This window comes from Vicugna pacos, chromosome X (genome assembly GCF_048564905.1).
Source record: "Vicugna pacos chromosome X, VicPac4, whole genome shotgun sequence".
Taxonomy (NCBI): Eukaryota; Metazoa; Chordata; class Mammalia; order Artiodactyla; family Camelidae; genus Vicugna; species Vicugna pacos.
This window is the reverse complement of record NC_133023.1, coordinates 108302341-108322434: the sequence shown is the minus strand read 5'-3', so window position 1 is coordinate 108322434 and position 20094 is coordinate 108302341. Positions and strand designations below refer to the sequence as shown.

The window sequence follows — 20094 nt, the reverse complement described above, 5'->3', positions numbered from 1 at the left end:
CTCTGCAAATTCATTAGTAACTTTTTGAAGGGGTAATTAAGATTTATTTATTAATTACTATTGTTATTATCTTTTTTTTTAATGGCAGTAGTGGGGATTGAACCCAGGACCTTGTGCATGTTAAGCATGAGCTTTACCACTGAGCCACACACACTCCCATTAGTGACTTCTTAATTGTTTAATTTGTCAGTTATCAAACTATTTGGTCTCAGGATCCCTTTACACACTTAAACATTATTGAAGACTCCAAAGAATGTTTGCTTATACTTTATCCATGTTTTATTTTGTAACATCAAGCATAGGTATTTTGGAAAATATTGGTTCACTAAGTTGTGCAAATTTTTCAAATGTTAGTACAATACCTAATAATCCTTACCAATCTTATCAGAAAAGTCTCTAAATATAGGGAAAGTATCAAGCTTTCCAAGGCAGATACAAGTTTCCCAAAATTCTAATATTCACCTGAAAGCTAAAATTTTATCATTAGCAGCAAATACCATCTGTTTTTCCCTCAACGTGACAGATGCAACTCATCCATCTCTGGGAAAATATCTGCCACTTATCCAAGTATGAATAACCCTAGTGTGTCTGACAGTCATTCTTCAAATATAAATGTTATTCCATGAAAAATATGGCTAGTTCATCTTCCCACTCTAACAATTCCATAAGTGCTTTTCCGCAAAGCAACCATCTTATGTCAGAAGTGCTCAATGTATACTCCCATTTCATCACACAGATTATTGAAAGGGTCAAATTTTAATTAAATTAATATTTTTAACTGCTTCTTCAAGGACATTCTTAACTAAAATTGACCTTTTTTTCCCCTGAAAATGTGTGGTGGTAAACAGTACAAGGACAACTTGTACAATTTGTCGTCACTAGCTTGATTTATGCTAAGGAACCCGCGGTTTTACTCACCATTACTTTGCACCATGTAAAGTAAAAACAGCAAATAAAACATTAATATTATTATAGAAGTAGTTTTGAACTCATGAAACCATTGAAATTGTCTTAGAGACACCCAGGTATCCATGGACCAAATTTTAAGAGCTATGTTTCCAACTCTAGCTCCCTCTGTGGCATTTGAGAGTGAAAGATGTTTTCCTCATAATTGTCTCTTCCTCTGCATGCTATGACGTTATTTTATTTGGTTTTCCCTTCTTCCATCTTTCTGTCTGCTCTTATTCAATTTCTTCATATTTTGCTTTACCCTCGCTCTTCCCAGCATTCTGTCCTTTCTAATTGCTTATACAGTTTTCCTAGCTTACTTCATCCACAGAAATAACTTAAAATCTATCTACTGATGACTCTCAAATAAATATTTCTATTTCTATCCAGATTATCTGTCTTTTCTCTAGTTTAAGCTGTATAGAGGTCTAGAGATGAATGTTGGATTTATATTTCAACTGACATCTCACCAAGATTGTACTCATCACCTTTCTCCCATCTCCATTTTCCCCTCTTCCTACATTTTTGTTTCTCAAGTGTATTCTCAAAGCAACAGCATCTCCCATATACCCCCCAAAAAACCTGAGAATCATTTTAGAGTCTCTCTTTCTCCCTCATAGCCAATCAACACAACTTGTTCTTAATATTTCTCACATTCTAGTTTTTTCATTCCCTCAGTTGCTTTCTTAGTTTAAGCCTTTGTTGTTAATCGTTCATGCATCCACACCTCCTTCTCTCCTATCTATGTGGAAGAGATGGTTCTTACCGTATCCAAGACACATCTTCACTTCTCTAAGTGAGCTGGGTTCACACATGACAATAAGAACTAAAGATTCTTCTCCAAATCTCCATGTTCAATTACTCAGAGTATTTCTTCAAATATTGCTTTTCTATCATTTTCTCTGTGCCTTGTTTCATGACTTGTTTGATTTCCTAATCATCTTGATTTTGCATGTTGCCTCACTCTTCCCCTTTAACCGGGGTCATTTTGGGTTGCTATTTTCCCTTTTATTCTAATTTGCTGAGACTTTTATCATAAACAGATGTGAATTTTATCAAATTCTTTTTATGCATCTACCATTGCGATGATTATGGGATTTATTTCTTCCCTTTTCCTGTTACCATGGTAAATTATATAAATTTTTTAATTGTAATTCCTAGAATAAATCCCACTTAGTAAAGGAGTCTTTCTTTTTTTCTGTATTACTGAATTTTTTGGATAGTATTTTAGTTAGGATTTTTTCATCTATTCTCATTTAAAGTTTAAAATTGTATACAGTGTGAGACAAGTGATGAGGTTCATTTTTCAGCACAATTTATTGAAAAGATTATTCTTCCTCTATTGAATTGTGTATCACCTGTGTCAAAAATCAACTAGATTATATGTGTTTTAGTCTATTTATGGACTATCTATTCTGCTCAAGTAATCAATATGTTTATATTTATGCTAGTTTCATAGTGTCTTAACTAATGTAGCTATAGTAAGTGTTGAAATTATATAATATGAATTCACTCAATTTATTCTTCTTTTCAAAACTATTTTGGATATTGTAGGTCCTTTGCATTTCCATATAAATCATAGAATTACATAGTAAATTTCTACCAAAAAATACAGTGGAGTTTTCATTGAGATTGCATTAAATCTATGAATCAATGTGAGGACAGTTGACATCTTAACAATATTGAATAATCTGATCCGATCACTGAACATAGTATATTTAATATCTGTTAGCATTGTTTTGTGGCACACAACATATGTAGCATTGCACATATTTAAAAAAATATATTTCCCTGATTTTTATCCTTAGTTTCTTTTTGAATTTCAGTATCAAATTGTTCATTCCTATTGCACACAAATACAATTGATTTTATATTTCAAAGTTTAATGTTTATGGTAACTTTACTGTAAATTCTTTTTGATTTTTTTACTAAGAAGTGATGGATGTGTTAACTAACCTTATTATGGTAATTATTTCACAATATAAACATATATCAATTATCATGTTGAACACCTTAAACTTACAAAGTGTCACATATAAATTATGTCAATAAATCTAGAAAAATTAATCAACTGATAATTCATAAAAGCTAGTAGGAAAAAAACAATATTCCTGATATAGATTTTAATTTTATGACATTATCATCAGAAACATATTTTACATTATTTTAACTCATAAAAATAATTGATTGTTGTTAAAGTGAACAGTATGGCTTACATTGCTAAATGTTCTGTTTGACTTTGGAAAAAATGTATTCTGCAATCTTTGGATTATTCCCAACATATCAATTGTACATGTTGGTTGATAGTGTTGTTCAAGTGCTCTTTATTTTCATTATTTTTTTCATCCATCACCTCACATAGCTACTTTTTGTGTGTTTGTGTAGTGAGAATATGATTTACTCTGTTAGCAACTTTCAAATATACAATAAGTATTGTTAACTATGGCCACCATGGTGTGCATTAGATCTCCAGAACTTATCACTTTATAACTGGAAGTTTATACCCTTTGACCAACATCTCCCAATTTCCCCACTCCCTGGCATCTGGAAACCGCCAGTGTATTCTTTGGTTCTATGACTTTTGCTTTTTTTAGATATAAGTGAGGTCATATAGTATTTGTATTTCTCTATCTGACTTATTTCAATTAGTTTAATGCCCTCAAGGTTCATCCCTGTTGTTAGAAATGACAATATTTCCTTCTTCTTAAATGCTGAATAATATTCCGTTGTATATATCACATCATCTTTATCCATTCATTCACCAAAAAACACTTAGGTTGTTTCCACAGCTTGGCTACTGTGAATAATACTGCAATGATCATAAGAGTGCAAGTATCTTCAAAATAGTGATTTCCTTTGGATACATACTCTAAAGTGGGATTGCTGGATCATGTGGTAATTCCATTTTTAATTTAACTCTCCAGACTATTTTCCATAATGGCTGCACCAACTTACATTCCCACAACAGTGCATCCAGGTTCCTTTTTTTAAACATCTTCACCAACACTTGATATTTCTCTCTCTTTTTTTTTAACAATAACCATTTTAACAGGAGTGAGGTGATATCTCATTGTAGTTTTGATTTGCATTTCTCTGATGATTAGTGATGTTGACCACTTTTTCATGTACCTGAAAAAGTATATTTATGTGTCTTCTTTGGAAAAATGTATGTTCAAGTCCTCTGCCCATATTTAAAACATTTTAAGTAAGTTTTTTTATTTTGAAATAATTGTAGATTCACATGGGATTCTAGGAAACAAGATGGAGAGATCATATTTACTCTGTCCCCAGTTTTCCCCATGATAACATCTTTCTTAATCCATTTTTTAACTGGGTTATTGGGGTTCTTTTTAACATTTTTTTATTGAGGGTTATTGGTTTTTTTGCTGTTGATTTGTATAAATTCCTTATATATTTTGGATATTAACCTTTATCAGCTATACAGTTTACAAATATTTTTTCCCACCTTATAGATTGTCTTTTTACCCTGTGGATTGTTTCCTTTGCTGCCCAGAAGCTTTTTTAGCTTGATGTAGATAGTCCTACTTATTTATTTCTGTTTTTGTTGTTTGTGCTTTTGTGGTCATATCCAAAAAATCTTTGCCAAGAGCAACGTTGAGTATTTTCCCAACATTTTCCTCAGTGAATCTTACAAGTTTAGGTCTTACATTTAAGTCTTTAATCCATTTCAAGTTAATTTGTGTAAGTGGTATAAGACAAGGATACAAATTTATTCTCCTGCATATGAATATCCAGTTTCCCCAACATCACTTTTTTAAGAGACTACATTGGCTCTTTTGTCAAATATTAGTTGTTTATGTGCATGAGTTTATGGGCTCTTGATTCTGTTCCATTAGTATATGTGTCTGTTTTTAAGCCAGTACCATACTCTTTTGATTATTATAGATTTGTAGTACAGTTTGAAATCAGTAAGCAATATGCCTCCAAATCTGTTTTTCTTTCTCAAGATGGCTTTGGCTATTTGGGGCCTTTTGTGGTTCCTTACAAATTTTAGGATTGTTTTTTTCCATTTTTGTGAAAAATGTCATTGAAATTTTGTTAGAGATTATATTGAATATATAGATGGATGAGAGTAGCATGAGCATTTTAACAAAAATAATGCTTCTGATCCATGAACATGGGATATCTTTTCATGTACTTCTGTCTCCTTCAATTTCTTTCACCAAAGTGTACAGGGTACAGATCTTTCACCAACTTAGCTAAATGTATTTTTAAGTATTTTATTGTTTTGATATTATTATAAATGGCATTGTTTTCTTTATTTCTTTTTCAAGTAGATTGTTCTTAGTGTAGAGAAATGCAACTGATTTCTCTACATTGATATTGTATCCTGAAACATTATTAAATTAGTTTATTTGTTCTAATAGTTTTTTGGTAGTCTTTAGAATTTTTTATGTATAAAATCTGCATCTGTAAACAGAGACAATTTTACTTCTTCTTTTTCAATTTGAATGCCTTTTCTTTCTTTTTCTTGTCTAATTGCTCTGGCTAGGGCTCCCAGCACTATGTTGAATATGAGTAGTGAGAGTGGGCACCTTTGACTTATTCCTGACCTTACAGGAAAATATTTAAACCTTTCACCATTAAGCATTATGTTAGCTCTAGACTTGTCATATATGGACTTTGTTATGTTGAGATACATTTCTTCTATACACAATTTGTTGGGAGTTTTATCATGAAAGAATTTTGAATTTTGTAAAAAGATTATTTTTACATCTATGGAGATCATATAATTTTTATCTTTCATTATATTAATATGGTATATCACACTTATTAATTTGTGTATTTTCAACCAACTTTGCATCCCACTTAATCATGGTGGATTTTCCTTTTAATGTGCAGTTGAATTCAGTTTGTTAGTATAGATGACCTTTGAACATCATAGGGTTTAGAGGTACCAAACACTGCAGAGTCAACCCATGTATAACTTTACAATTGACACTCCATACCTACGGTTCTGCATCCACAGATTCAACAACTGCAGTTATGTCATACTGGTATTTATTTATGTATTTATTTTTATTGTGATATAGTTGATTTATAATATTATATTAGTTTCAGATGTACAACAGGGTGATTCAAATTTTTTATACATTATACTCCATTTAAAATTATTAGAAAATATTGACTGTATTCCCTGTGCTCTAAAATATATCCTTTTAGCTTATATATTTTATACATAGTAGATTTCACCTCTCAGTCCTCTACCCCTGTGTTGCCCCTCCCCACTTCCCTCTCTCTACTGGTAATCATTGGTTTGTTCTCTATATCTGTGTGTGAGTCTCTTTTTGTTTTGTTATATTCATTTGTTTATTTTATTTTTTAGATACCACATATAGATGATAGCATATGGTATTTCTCTTTCTCTATCAAATTACTTCCCTAAGCATAATACCACCCAGGTCCATCCATATTGTTATAAATGGCAAAAATTCATTCTTTTTTATGGCTGAGTAATATTCTTTTGCATATGTATGTGTGTGTGTGTGTGTGTGTGTGTGACATCTTCTTCATTCATTCATCTGTTGATGGACACTTAGGTTGCTTCCATATCTTAGCTATTGTACATAATGCTGTTAAGAACATTGGTGTGCACCTATCTTTTGAAATTTATGTTTTCATTTTCTTCAGGTAAGTACCCAGCAATGGATTTTTGATCACATGGTAGTCCTATTTTTAGTTTTGGGGGGAATCTCCATATTGTTTTCCACAATAACTGTACCAATTTGCATTCCCACCAACAATGTACAGAGGTTCCCGTTTCTCCATATACTCTCCAAAATTTGTAATTTGTGGCCTATTTTATAATAACCATTTGGAAAGGTGTGAGGTGATATCACATTGTGGTTTGATTTGCATTTCCCTGATGATTAGCAATGTTGAACATCTTTTCATGTGACTGTTGGCCACCTCTAAGTCTTCCTTGGAAAAATGTTTATTCAAGTCTTCTATTTTTTAATTGGGTTGTTTTCTTTTCAATACTAAATTGTATGCATGTTTGTATATTTTTGATCTTAAGCCCTTATCAAACATATCATTTGGAAATATTTTCTACCATTAGGTTGCCTTTCACTTTGTCAATGAAAAGTGTACTGGGCTGTGAAAAAGCTCTTAAGTTTAATTAAGTGCCATGTTTCTTTAGCTCTTGTTTCTTTTGCCTTATGAGACAGATCCAAAAATTGGTACAATATATGTCAAACTATGTCATATATATATATGTCATATATGTCAAACAATATATGTCTAACTATGCTCTCTAGGAGTTTTATGTTTTCAGAACTTACATTTAAGTATTTAATCCACTTTAATCCAAGGTGTGAGAAAATGTCAAATTTCACTTTTATATGTAGCTGTCTAGTTTTCCTAATACCATTTATTGAAAAGATTGTCTTTTTCCCATTGTATATCCTTGCCTAATATGTTACAGATTAACTGACCATAAATATGATAGTTTCTTATTAGGCTCTGTATTCTGTTCCATTGATCTCTATGTCTTTTTGGGGTCAGTACCATACTGTTTTGATTACTGTAGCTTTGTAGTGCACTTAGAAATCAGGGAGCTTGATACTTCCAGCTTTGTTCTTCTTTTTCAAAATTGTTTTGGCTATTTGGGGTCTTTTGTGTTTCCATAGAAATTTTAAAATTATTTGTTCTAATTCTGTGAAAAATGCCATTGGTAATTTGATAGAGATTGCATTGAATTTGTAGATTGCCTTGGGTAGTATGGTCATGTTAACAATATTAATTCTTCCAGTCCATGAACATGGTATACTTTTCATCTGTTTCTGTCCTCTTCAATTTCGTTAATCACTGTCTCATAGTTTTCCAAGTACAAATCTTCTATATCCTTAGTTAGACTTCTAAGTATTTTATTCTTTTGATGCTATTATAAATGGGATTGCTTTCTTAATTTCTCTTTCTGACAGTTTTCTCTTAGCATACTGAAATGTAACAGATTTCTGTATATTAATTTTGTATTCTGCAACTTTACCATTGTCACTGATGAGCTCTACTAATTGGTGGCATCTTTAGGATTTTCTATGTATAGTACCATCTCATCTTCAAACAGTGACAGTTTTACTTTTTCCATTCTAATTTAGATATCTTTGATTTCTTTTTCTTGTCTGATTGCTGTGCTTAGGGCATTCAATACTATGTAGAATAAAAGTGACAAGATTGAGCATCCTTGTCTTGTACCTGATTTTAAAGGAAATTCTTTTGGCTGTTCACGGTTGATTATGATTTTAGCTGTGGGGTTATCATATATGGTCCTTAGTATGTTGACTTATGTTTCCTCTATAACTCAATTTCTGGAGCGTTTTTATCATAAAGGGATGTTGAATTTTGTCAAAAACTTTTTCTGCATCTATTTAGAGGACCATAAGATTTTTACTCTTCAGTTTGTTAATGTGGCATATCACATAGATTGATTTGTGGATATGGAACCATCCTTGCTTTCCTGGGATAAATCCCACTTGATCATGGTGTATGATCTTTTAAAAATATTGTTGGATTCAATGTGCTAATATTTTGTTGAGGATTTTTGCATCTATGTTTATCAATGCTATTGGCCTGTAATTTTCTTTTTTTTTTTTTTTGTGGTCTTTGTCTGATCTTTGTATCTGGGTGATGCTTAGAGAATGAATTTGGAAGCATTCTTTCCTCTGTAATTTGTTGGAATAGTTTTAGAAGGATAGGTGTTAACTCTTCTATTTCTTCCTGGTTCAATCTTGGGAAATTGTTCATTTCTAAGAATTTGTCCATTTTTTCTAGAGTGTCCATTCTATTGGCATATAGTTGTTTGTAGTCATCTCTTAAGATCTTTGTATCTCTGTGACTTCCTTTTCATTTCTGATTTTATTGATATAGGCTTTTTTTTTTTTCTTGATGAGTCTGGCTAAAGGTTTATCACTTTTGTTTGTCCTTTTAAGGAATCAGCACTTAGTTTGATTAATCTGTTCTATTTTTTTTAGTCTTTATTTCATTTATTTCTGCTCTGATCTTTATTTCTTTCCTCTACTAACTGGGTTTTGTTTGTATTTCTCTTTCTCGCTGCTTTAGATGTAAGATTATCTCATTTATTTGAATTTTTTTTTAATTTCCTGAGGTAGGTTTGTATTGCTATAAACTTCCCTCTGAGAACTGCTTTTGCTGGATCCCATAGATTTTGGATAGTTATGTTTTTGTTTTTATTTGTCTCTAGGCATTTTTTATTTTTATTTTTTATTTCTTTAGTAACTCATTGGTTGTTTAGTAGCACATTGTTTAGCTTCCACGTGTTTGTGTTTTTTTGCAGTTTTATTTCTTGTAGTTGATTTCTAGTCTCTTAACATTGTGGTCAGATAAGATGCTTGATATGATTTCAATTTTCTTAAATTTATTGAGGCTTCTTTGTAGCCTAGCATATGATCTATCCTGGAGAATGTTCCATGTACACTTGAAAAGAATATTTATTCTGCTACTTTTGGATGGAATTCTCTCTCTTTCTCTGTATATATTTATATATATATATATATATATGAAGATGCAACAGCCTTGCGTCTTTATGCCCCTCCTCCACAATTACTGTTTTTGGCATCATATTTTACATCTTTTTGTTTTGTGTATTCCCCTAACTACTTATTGCAAATATAGATGATTTTACTACTATTGAGTTGTAAGCATTTTTGTATATTCTGGATTAAAAACATATATAGAAGGCATATGACTTGTAAGTATTTTCTACCATTGTGTGAGTTGTCCTTTCACTTTCTTGATGGCATCATTTGCAGTACAAAATTTTTTAATTTTGATGAAGTTCAATTTATCTATTTTTCTTTTGTTGCTTCTGCTCTTAGTGTCATATTTAATAGAACATTGTCAAATCTAGAATTATAAGGGTGTATCTCTGTTTTCTTCTAAAAGTTGTATATTTTTTAGCTCTTACATTTAGATCCTTGATCCATTTTGAGTTAATTTTTGTAAATGATGAAAAGTAAGGGTCCAACTTCCTTCTTTTGCATTTTGATATCCAGTTATTCCAGCACCATTTAAAAAGACTATACTTTTCCCAATTGAATGGTTGTCTTAGTCTTTTTTAGGCTACTATAACAAAATACCATAAATGGGGGGGCTTATAAACAGCAAATGTTTGTTTTTCACAATTCTAGAGGTTAGGAAGTCCAAGATTATGGCACTGTCTGGTGGAGCCCCACTTCCTAGATGCCCACTTTTTCACTATAACCTCACATGAAAGAAAGGCAAGGGAGCTTTCTCCAATCTCTTTTATACAGCTGTAATCCCATTCATGAGCACTCCACGTTCATGACGTAATAACTTCCTAAAGGCCACTTCCTAATAGTACCTTGGGATTTGGGGTTCGGTATTTCAACATATGAATTTTGAGAGGGACACAATCATTCAGACCATAGCAATGGTCCTGGCACCTTGGTTGAAAATTAGGTGATTATAGATACATAGGTTTACTTATGGACTGTCAATTCTATTCTGCTGATCTGTATGTTTATTCTTATGTCAGGACCACATGGTCTTGATTACCATTGTTTTGTAGTAAGTTTTAAAATCAGGAAGTGTAAGTTATAATTCGTTTTTCTGTTTCAAGATTATTTTGGCTATTCTGGTCCTTTGCAAGTCCATGCAAATTTTATAATTGGCTTATCAATTTCCACAAAGAAGTCAGCCGGGATGTGGACAGGGTTTGTGTTGACTCTTTAGATCACTTTGGGGAGTATTGGCACCTTAACGATCTTAAATCTTCTGATCCATAGAGATGAGCTTTTTTCCATTCATTTAAATTCTTTACTTTCTTTCAACAATTTTTGTACTCTTCAATTTAAAAGTTTTGGATTCCTTTTGTTAAATTTATTCCTAAGTATTTTATTCTTTTCAATGCTATCAATCATAAATTGCATTGTTTTCTTAATTTCATTTATTGGATTGCTTATTGCTTGTGTATAGAAATATAATAAAATTTTTTATATTGATCTTGTATCACGTGGTCTTCCTAAGTCATTAATTAGCTCTACTTACTAATTTTTAGTGTATTCTTTGTGATTTCCTTTATATAAGATCATGCCATCTGCACACAAAGATAGTTCTTCATTTCCAAAGTAGATGTCTTTTATTTTATCTTCTTGACTAATGGCCCTCTCTAGAAACTCTAGTGCAACAATGAATAGAAGTGGCCAGAATGGACAGCCTTGTCTTATTTCTGATCTTAGGGGGAAGGGAATGGGTCTTTCACCACTAAGAATTTATTGCTATAAATTTTCCTCTCAGAACTACTTTTGTAGCATCTTATAAATTTTAGGATACTGTGTTTCCACTTTTATCTGTTTTGAGATATTTTTTAATACTCGTTTTGATTTCTTCTTTAATCCATTGGTTGTTCTGAAATGTGTTGTTTAATTTCCACATATTTGTAGATTTTCCAACTTTCCTCTTTTTGTTGATTTCTGGTTTCATACCATTGTGGTCATAAATGATACTTGGTATGATCTTAATCTTCTTAAATTTGCTAAGACTTATTTTGTAACCTATCATATGATATATCCTGGAGAATGTTCCATGCGTTCTTGGGAGAACGTGTATTCTCTTTCTGTTGGATAGAATGTTCTGTAAATATCTATTAGGTTTATTTGGCTAATGTATGATTCAGGTGTATCATTTCCTTGTAGATTTTCTGATGATCTAATCATTGCTGAAAATGGGGTATTGAAGTATCTTACTTTTATTGTATCATTGTCTATTTCTCACTTTACACCTGTTAATATTTTCTTAATATCTTTAGGGCATCTGATGTTATCAGTATATATATGACCTTCTTTTTCTCTTGTTATCATTTTTGGCTTAACGTCTATTTTGTCTGATATAAGTATAGCTATCTCCACTTTTTTTTGATTTCCACTTGCATGAAATACCTGTTTACATTTCTTCACTTTGAGTCTATGAGTGTCCTTAAAGCTGAAGTGAGTCACTTATTTTACACACATATATCTTGTTTTATTTTCATCTAGCCATTCTGTACCTTTTGATGGCTGAATTCAATCCATTTACATATAGATTAATTATTGATATATGAGACTTAATAATGTCATCTTATTGTTTTCTGGTTGTTTTGCATTTCCATTGTTGCCTTTTCCCTCTGTTTCTGCCTGTCTTTGTAAATTGGTCATTTTCCATAGTGGTATGCTCTGTTTCTCCTTCATTTTTCTCCATCTTTTCTAGATTTTTGTCTTGTGGCTACCATGAGACTTACAGTGTTTCATAGATAAAACTGTCCATTTTAAGCTGATAGCAACCTAACTTTGATAATCTACAATAGCTTCATCCTTTTACTCCTCCCATTTTATATTTTTGATGTCATTATTTACTTTTCTATATTGTGTATTTATTAACACATTATAGTGGCTGTAATTATTTTTAATACCCTTTTCCTTTGACTTTAATACTATAGTAAAGTGGTTAATCCACTGTCTTATTACAGATTTAGAGTTTTCTAATTTTGCCTATATATTTATCTTTACTGATGTGTTGTATACGTTCATACAGTTTCATGTCACTGATTAGCATCGTTTCATTTTCATTTGAAGAACTTCTTTCAGCATCTAAGAAAGTATTTCTCCTTCATATCTGAAGAATAACTTTGTTGAATAGAGTATCCTTGGCTGGCAATTTTTCTCTTTCAATGCTTTGAAATGTCTTTCTACTCTCTCTTGGTATGCAGGGTTTCTGCTGAGAAATCTGCTAATAGACTCATGAGGGGGTCTTTTGTAGGTTACAATCCTTCCTTCTCTGGTTGCTTTTAGAATTCTTTATCTTTGATTTTTGACAGTTTCATTGTAATGTCCTAAAGAACGTACTTTTATATTGAAAAAATGAGGCGATGTATTCACTTCATGAACTTGAATGTCCAGGATTGGGAAGTTCCCAGTTATTATTTCTTTAATTTTCTGCTCCCTTCTCCCTCTTTTCTCCTTGTGGAACCCTAATTATTCTAAGATTTATACTTTTTATTGAATACTATACATCATGTAATCTTTCTTCACACTTTTTCATTTTTTTCTTTGTTTTTCTGTTCCTGTTACTGGGATGTTTCAAAATTCTTCTCCTCTAATTCATGTATTTGTCTTCCATTCACTCTGCTCTACTGTAGATGCTCTCTATTGCTTTCTTCATTTCACTCATTGGGTTCTTTAATTCCAGATTTTAAAAAAAATTTCTATCTCTTTGTTAAAATCTCATTTTGATCATTTATTTTTTCAAGATTTTGTTGAATTGTCTTTCTTAGCTTTCTTGTAGCTAGTTGAATTTATTCAAAACAGCCATTTTGAATTTTTATCAACTATATGACAAACTTCCTTGCCTTAGACCTCAGTTATTGGGGAATTTTTTGTGTGTAAAGATGTATTTCCTTGTTTTTTTTCCTGTTTGTTGTAGTTTTGCATTGCTGTTTTCACATTTGAGGTAACAGCACCTTCTTAAATCTTTGCTAGATGCCTTCAGATGGAGTGTTCTATTCAATGGTGTTATTATCTGAGGTTTTCTTTGCCTTTTTATGAAGACACAGTCTTCTTGCTCCCTCTTGTGCCAGAATTCTTAAGCTTTTGTCTTCCCTGGTTCTTACAACTCAGCAGACTTGCTATTGGAAACCTCTCTTTTGTTTTCCAGAAGGTGGCACTATAGCTCAAGTTTGTGATGTCTACCTTACCTATAGATCTTGACCTGATTTCTGAGCTTGCTTCCTATCCACCAGAGTTCGCCCTCACCACTGCACATGGGCACACACACAAGGAGTTGGCCACAGTGGGTAAGCTTGTGGATTTAGCACTCAGGTTATTGGAGATGCCCACAGGCCCAGTAGGTGATTCCCTGGTGTGGTTATGGGTAGACTCCCAGAGGCTTATGGGTAGACGTCCTGTGCAATTCCTTTAATGCCCTTTGGAATTTTTATTTGCTTTTTTCCCAGTTTCCTCCCACCAATCATGGAGGCCCTGCCTCACTCTGGGTGCTGCTGGAAAAAAACAGGTTTCTCCAGCCACATCTGTCACAACTACAGTATCTGGGTACATTCACTCACTGTTCATCATTTCCCCTTGCAGAAGAGGTCAACCATTCCTTCTCTAAATCTCTCTCTCTCTTCAATCAGTCTGGTATTTCCACTGTATTTATTTCAGAGTATTTAATAATATCCCACAATTGTCTGACACGAAGTTTATTTTTCTTCACTGTTTCCTATTGGTTCTTTTCCTTGCATACTTTTTATCATTATAATCATTTTATCTCAAAGTTCACTAATTCTTTCTTCTGCCAGTTCAAATCTACTGTTGAGACCTTTGAGTGATTTTTACATTTGAGTTATTATACTTTTCAAATCCAGAATTTCCACTTGCTTCTTTTTTTGAATAATTTTCTATCTCTGTTGTATTCTCTACTTGATGATACATTGTTACTATATCTCCCTTTTCTTTCTTGATCATGATTTTCTAAAAAGTATTCCTTTATCCCTTAAATGTATTTATAATAGCTGTTTTGAAATCTTTGTTAAATTGTACATCTTTTTTGCTCTCAAAAGTACTTTCTCTAGCCTGCCTTTATTCTAGTATGTAGGTCATGCTTTCTTGTTTCTTTTCAGGTCTTGTGATTTTTTTTGTTGGAAACTAGACATTTTAGATAATATATTGTACTAACTCTCAGTACCTGTCCCCACCTCCAGGGCTTGTATTGTTATTTACTTTTTAATTTACGTAGTGATTTGTTGGATTACTTTAGTGATGTCTATTCTCCCCCTGCAGTGTTTAGCTTCTTATGTTACTTCTCAGGGACACTTGGCCTTTGGTATGTCCAAAGTCACCCTGTGTGACAATGGTTTTGGCAAGCATCTCTTTGACTGTCTCTTTCCTTTAGCCATATCCAGATGTTAAGCTCCTCTAATTGCTGATTTCCATATTACTTTCAACAAGGTCATGGGGCCCAAATTGCTCTAAGGACTAATCCAATCAAATTTAGGCTCCTTTGCAGTAGTAGTTCTGAGGTCAGTGTTTGAGATTTGTTCTGAGTCTAAGCAGGGTCCTCCAGACTGCCTCTTTTCCAGTTACTCTGCTCTCTCCCAGGCAAAATCTCTGGGCCATTACCTGTGTAGAGGTAGAGACAATGGTATATGCTTCTCTATGATCAATCCTCCCACTTTAGAAGCTCCACGCTATTGGATAGGGATAGGCAACAGCATCAAGTCTTCTTGGCTTGCCTCTCCTGCTGTGGAACCACAATCTTATAGGCCAGGGCAAAGGCAATTAGTGCCCAGTATTCTCAGCAGTCATATGCCAATAGTGGTGTCTCTGTCCATTTCAACAATCAATTAAATTTATCTTCTTATGTGAGCATGGTTTGTGATGCCTCAAAAGAATTACAATAGTAACATGAAAGATCATTGATTATAGATCACTATGACAAATATAACAAAAAGTTTGAAATATTGTGAAAATTACCAAAATATGACACAGAGACACAAAGTGAGCAAACACTGTTGGAAAAATGGCACCAATAGACTTGCTTGACACAAGGTCACCACAACCTTCAATTTATAAAAAACACATCATCTGCTAGGTGCAATAAAGCAAAGCACAATAAAAGGAGATGCGCTTGTATGTTGAACCACTTGATATTATCTCATAAATCTCTTGACTTTCATAATTATTTTTTATCTTTTTATTTTCTGCTCAATGATTCTTCTGGCCTTGGAAATCTGCAGTTTTGCCATTCAGTGACTTTTTGTTGTTGTTTTGGTTCCTGAGGTTTATAAACATTATAATTTCCACTTGGTCTTTTTACAGTTGCCATTTCTCCATTCATGTCGTTACCGCTCCAACCTTTAATATTTTTTTCTCTAATCACTGAACATTTTAAATACCTGCTTTGAGATCCGGTCTTTTTAAAATTTTTAAAATTGGAGTGTAATTGGCATATAACAATATATTAGTTTAGATATACAATGTGATGATTTGACATTTGTATATTATTGTCAAATGATCAGCACAATAAGTTAACATCAGTCATCATACATAGTTATATGATTTTTTTTCTTGTGATAAGAAATTTTAAGATTTGAGATCTGGCCCTTTAAATCCAGTGTCTGTGACCAATAAATATAGTTTATTTATATTGATTTCTCTTCACTGATTATGAGTGCCACCTTTCTATTTCTTTAGATAACTAATAACTTCTGATTTCCAACAGGAGATTGTTATACTTTGTGATATTCTGGAGTTTGTTTTCTCTTATGATGATGATTGTTTTTGTCTTCTAGTAAGCAGTTACCTTTCTGGACTCAAACTATAAAATCTGTGTCCCCCACATTATGCAGCATCTAAAGCCTCTGCTCAGTTTTCTTGGTTTCCAGCCGCTTCTTTTTTAGTGTATTCCTCCAATATTTCTTCTGCACCTATGTAGCTTAAAGATCAGTCAAGAACTGAGACAGAGTTTATATCCAGATTTAGAGATTGCTAATATATTATTGAGGAGTTCTGCATATGTACATAAATGACATTGTTCTATAAATGTCCTATTTGGTAAAGTCTTTATCAGGTTTTCATATCAGGATTATGCTGGCCTCATAAAATTAGTTGAGTGTTTCTTTCTTTTCCATTATCTGAAACCATTTGTGTAAATTTGATGTTTCTCTCTTAAATGTTTGACCAAATTCACCAATGAAGCGATGTGAATGTCAGTTTGGTTTCGGAGAAATTTTTAAATATTAATTCAATTACTTTGATAAATGAAGAACAATTTCAATTCTCTGTTTCTTTCAATTTGATTCACTTTAGTTCACAGACAGTTAAATAAGATAAATATAAATAATAAAGATAACAAAGATTGGAAAAAAAAGTTAAAACTTTTTTACTTGAAGATAATTTTCTATGTGGAAACTCTTAAGGGATCTACAAAAAGAAAACTACTATCAATAAGTAAATGTAGCAACGTAGCAAGATACCAGATCAATATACTACACAAAAATAAATTGTATTTCCATATACTAGAAAAGTTTGGAAAATGTTATAATTTACATCTATAATATCATTAAAAAAATAGTACTTCTAAAAACATGTGAAAATCATGCTCACTTTGGCAGCACATATACTAAAATTGGAACGATACAAAGATTAGCATGGCCCCTGCACAAGGATGACATGCAAATTTGTAAAGAAAAAAAAAAAGAAAAACATATGAAAATCCTCTGCACTACTTCAAACTTCAAAATATTGCATAGAGAATTAAGGTGAACTAATTAAATGGAGATATATTGTGTGTTCTAAATGTTACCCAAATTAAACTATAGAATCATAGCAACTTCAAAAATAATCACATCCATTTTTTGCACAAATTGACAAGCTGATTCAAAAATTTATGGGGAAACGCAAAGCATCTAAGATAGTCAAAATAATTTTGACAAAGAAAAATAAAGTAGAAGCACCTACACTATCTGATTTCAAGACTTATTATAAAGCTAAAGTAATCAAGAGAGTGGTTACTGATAAAAGAATAAAGAAATGAATCAATGCAGTTTTTTAAAAAGTAATTTAGAAATACACTCATACACATATAATCAGTTGAGTTTTTAAAAATATGCCAAGATAATTAAATGGGGAAAATAGTTTTTCCACCAAATGTTTTGAGACTTACATACACATTGATATGAACATATATTAATCTTGACCCCTACCTTCCACTATAAACTAAATTAAATAGATTAGACCTAAATATAAAATCTAAAGCTAAAATCATTATATATAAATTATTTAAGAATATCTATATAACCTTGGCATAGGCCAGTATTTTTAAAATAAGAAACAAAATATATTAACAATCAAAGTAAAAGTTGAAAATTGAACTTCATTATAATTAGAAACTGCTCTTTGAATGACACTGTTAAGAAATGAAAAAAAAAAAAAGCCACAGACTCAGAGCAAATATTTTTGACAAAAAATTTGTGTCAAGAATATGTAAAGAAGTTTTACAATTAAATAATTAGACAAACAACTCAATTAAAAATGGGCAAAATCTTGAACACTTTATAAAAGAATATATCTAAATGGCAATAAGTTCACAAAACAATGCTCAGTGTCATGAGGGCCATGCAATATTAAAATCACTATGAGAAACAATTTCTCTGCCATTAGAATGGCTAAAATTGAAAAGACTAACATTACCAAAAGTTGATGAGAATTATGTCAACTAAAATAAATGCACAGCCTAAAAGTTGAGAGATATGTTTTATTTGGCGGGAGGACTCGAGCCAGGATGACAGCCTCCCAGATGGCTCTGAGGGACTGCTCCAAAGAGGTAGGGGAAGAGCCAGGATTTATAGGAGCTTTACAACAAAGACCAGGTAGTTGAAACAATAAAAGATTACTTGTTACCTAAAGAAAATCAGACATCTCAAGTTAAAGAATTCAGCGCTTTTCTATGTATGGGAGGGAGCAAACATCTCATTGAATTCATTCCTTTGACAAGCACCTAGCTGTCTAGGGCCAGTATCCTGTCCTTTCTTATTCTGAGTCCCCTCAGGGTGCACCATTGTGAGTGGCTGCAGAGGCTGGGCTGCAGGCTTGTCTTCACTGTAGTGGGTGGCGGCAGCGGCTGATGACTTGATGGCTTCAGCATTCTTTATTTAATGATATGATTTGCAGTATTTTTCATTCACAATTAATTAGCAACTGAAACTCTCAAAGTTAACAGCTATTCTTTAGTCTTGGTGTAATTCTTCCAACTCTTTCCAACTTTGCCTCCACAGGGACCTTTATCTATCATCCTAAGCTTTCTTTTCTATATCTTTAAGCTCTTCCACTCTACTAGCTTTCATCTTTAATGTGTAAGCATATTATTACACCTTAAGTATAATCTTAGTTTCCTCAGTCTTCATTGGCTTGTGAGTAATGTAGGGAAGGAAAAATAATTTTTTCTCTACCCTTCTGAGTTCTTGACGTAGACTCCTGTAATAAAAGACAGTTTAACAAAAGAAAACAATCAAGTTTGATAACATGTATATATTACCTAAACATGGGAGATACCCAGAAATACAAAGTAACTCCCCCAGATGGCATAAACCACCACCTTAAATATCATCTTCAGCTAAAGACAAAGATGCTGGATGGGCTTAAGCCAGTTATGAGAGGTTACCAGGACAAGCTAGGTAAACAAAGCTAAGATTTGTTATGCAAATTTACATGGATGCCTTCTCTATTTATAAGATTCTCTTGTGAATTAGTCATCCTTCTCTTCCTGCTACAGAGAGAGAGAGAGATTTACAAATGGAGATTTCCTTTGTAAATGCAAATTTCCCTTCCTCTGTCTCAGAGCTTCTCCTGTGTCTGCCATTTTTCAAATTAATCAACTCAAAATAATCCTTATACCAGAGAGGCACAATTTGGGGTGACATATTCTGCTACCCTTCAGTAGTAATGTTGCCATATTTCAGTGTTACCTGAAATTTCACTTTCTCAAGTTCCCAGCCATATTATATTGGACCTCCCCCACTGTTAAAAATCAAAATTCAACTGAGTAAATTTGAAGATCTAATTGGCTTTACTCAGTGATTCATGAATTAGGTAGCATCCCATCTAGTAAATAGACAGGCACTCCAGGGGGTTGTACAAAATGGAAGGTTTTTATAGGTGAAAAGAGAGCAGTGCAAAGAAGTTATTAGCAAAAGAAAATAACTAATTGTTTCAGGTCAGGTCATCTTCTCTTGGGGGAAAGGTGATGGGAGGGGACTTATAATGCAGATTACCTCAATAGTGACGATCAGGAAAGCAGTTAAGTCTTGGTTTGCTGTCATGAGGGCAGATGACTCCATGTGGGGCTTGCTATTTCTTTTTAGCACTCACCTCTCCACAAATTCTTATCCAAGTTTCTCTTATAAACCCCGGGCATTCCTCTTGTCACCTCATACACTGTCTTCTCAAGCTTTTCTGTTTACAAAGAACTTACTTCTCTTAGTTCAATTTCCCTCACAGTCATTTAAGAACTTTTCCTTACTCTGTATCCTTCATTCATGCATGCTTATGTGCCTACTCTTCCCAAAGCTAAAAAGGCCTCTGAATTCAAAGTTGACTCTCAACCTGATTCCAA

The 20094-nt window shown here is 32.7% G+C and overlaps 1 protein-coding gene and 1 non-coding gene across 2 annotated transcripts in view; both read left to right on the top strand.

Moving 5' to 3' along the window:
- Positions 1-20094, top strand: part of HTR2C (5-hydroxytryptamine receptor 2C) — a 212637-nt gene that overhangs the window by 182677 nt on the left and 9866 nt on the right. The gene's annotated exons all lie outside the window — the stretch shown is intronic.
- Positions 17080-17183, top strand: LOC116279269 (U6 spliceosomal RNA). The gene has a single exon (XR_004188634.2). It is a non-coding gene; the product is annotated as a U6 spliceosomal RNA (small nuclear RNA).